We start from the raw sequence: 2,111 nt of genomic DNA, 5'->3' as shown, positions 1-2,111 counted from the left end.
ATCAAAGATGGGTCATAGTACCCTCTGTTCAACTTTGCTAAACTATGATTTACCAGTGTATTCCGGGGAAACCAATTATTATAAGACCCATACATGAACCAAACAGGGTTAAATGGCCAGATCCAAACCTGCAGTCACACAGACCATGTAGTTCAAAAGAGTGTGTGACAAAAGACAAAGATATGAGTGCACAAAAAGTGGTTATAGGGAAGGTGAAAAGGTATCAAAGGGGATTAAAAAGTAAATAAACGCAGAAGGCAGCGCTCCACTCTTAGGTCAAAATGGCGGGCCGACCTGCAGTTGCAGCATCAAGCAAGTGGCTGGATGGTTTCCAGAAGTGGTATTATAATGCAGCGGGCTTCAATAAACTGGGGTTAATGTGAGATGACACAATGCATGAAACTGAAGATGTAAAAGAAGCCATAAGAAGACTGCCTGAGAACCTTTATAATGACAGAATGTTTCGAATTAAGAGAGCCCTAGACCTGTCTATGAGGCATCAGATCTTGCCTAAGGATCAGTGGACAAAATATGAGGAGGACAAATTCTACCTTGAACCCTATCTGAAAGAGGTTATTCGGGAGAGAAAGGAGAGAGAAGAGTGGGCGAAGAAGTGACCTTGTAGTTAAGATCTGTGGGCGCGCCTGGTCTCACCCTATTTTATGACGTTGTTTCAACCTGAATCACAACTTAAGAATCATTTGCTCTACATATGCCTCACTTTAAACAAATGTCTATTATAACCGTTAAAAAAAGTAAATAAACAAGTATAATGTGTATGAGGGTAATTAGAATGCACCACATAGGTATAGGAATTTGTCAAAGAACACATGTTATATAAATAAAGTCAAAATAAAGGAAATTGGAACAGCAGAACATTTATAGTCTCAGAAAAAAATAGACCAAAACAGAGGGAAACTATACCAAATAATGTGCCTGAATTTTCTAATTGTGAAACAAAATAAAATTTAATAATTTAAATAAAAACCAACATATTGAAATTGTACAAGCCAAGCCAACAGAAAAATAAAAGAGCACCAAGAAAGGTATAAGAATCAGAGACCCAATCAATTATACATTCAGGAGTCTTGTAAGAGTAATTTGCTGAGGGCTATAGTACATACACAGAGGTCCTGAGTGGAAAGATGTAGGGCCTGTGGCTGCTGCTTCAGTCTCTGACTTCATATGAGCTTTGCTCCATTGTTGTAGAAGACTTTGTTCTCATAATGTTCCCCATCCAGTCTGTCTCCCAACTCCATCTCTCTCCTCTGCTATTGGGATTCCTATGTCTGAGGGGAGCGAATTAATGGAGACATCCAATGTTGAGATGTTTGTTCCAAGATTTCTCTCTATATGTAATATCAGGCTGTGGATTCTGTATTTGTTCCCATCAACCCTGATGGTGGCTGAAACAGACATCAATCTTTGAGTGCATCATTATCAATAGATTATGTTACTTTACAATAATTACAGGGTTTTTTTTATACCATAGTATGTGGATTGACTGTATATCTCTGTGCTCTCGACACATTGGTTCTTGATCACACAAGCATTATCAAGTATAGATTCCAACTCGAGGAGCAGGCTTTAATAAATATCAGTTGATTACTCTAACAAAATTGTTACCAACATTGCCCTAATTTCAGGTTGTAGATCTAAAATTTGATGGTTGGGTTAGTATTTACTATTTTCTTTATGTAGCCTGCATAGACATATATATTTCCATGTCATAGATAGTAGAACATGAGGGTGAAATTTCTATATAGGCCCCATGTTCCTTACGTTGTGTGGATGTTGTCTTCCTCAAAGAACCTTGCTACACATTGCTTGTAGAGAGCTACCCATTGTCTTGCCAATACACTGAGGTGTTTGGGTATTGCTATGGGAGGTTTGAGCAAACAACTGAATTGGTTAATACATAGGACGAGCACTAGAATCTTCTTTGGTGACAGCATGGCCACTTCATTAGGATTGTCTTCATAATTATAGGAAGTTTATAATTATAGTAATTTGCCACTACTTTAAATTCAAATATAGCCTCTCATATGCCTTTCAATACTAGCTGTCTCTTCCCTCATTAGCTCCCTCAATCCCATTTCCCCTATTTCTTT

At 37.9% G+C, this 2,111-nt stretch overlaps 1 pseudogene; it reads left to right on the top strand.

Annotated features, from left to right (window-relative positions):
- The first annotated feature begins 258 nt into the window (after positions 1–258).
- LOC116898092 lies at positions 259–755 on the top strand (annotated as a pseudogene).
- Positions 756–2,111: the final 1,356 nt, after the last annotated feature.

The sequence above is a fragment of the Rattus rattus genome, chromosome 4 (genome assembly GCF_011064425.1).
Source record: "Rattus rattus isolate New Zealand chromosome 4, Rrattus_CSIRO_v1, whole genome shotgun sequence".
Taxonomy (NCBI): Eukaryota; Metazoa; Chordata; class Mammalia; order Rodentia; family Muridae; genus Rattus; species Rattus rattus.
This window is presented reverse-complemented; position numbering and strand designations above follow the sequence as displayed.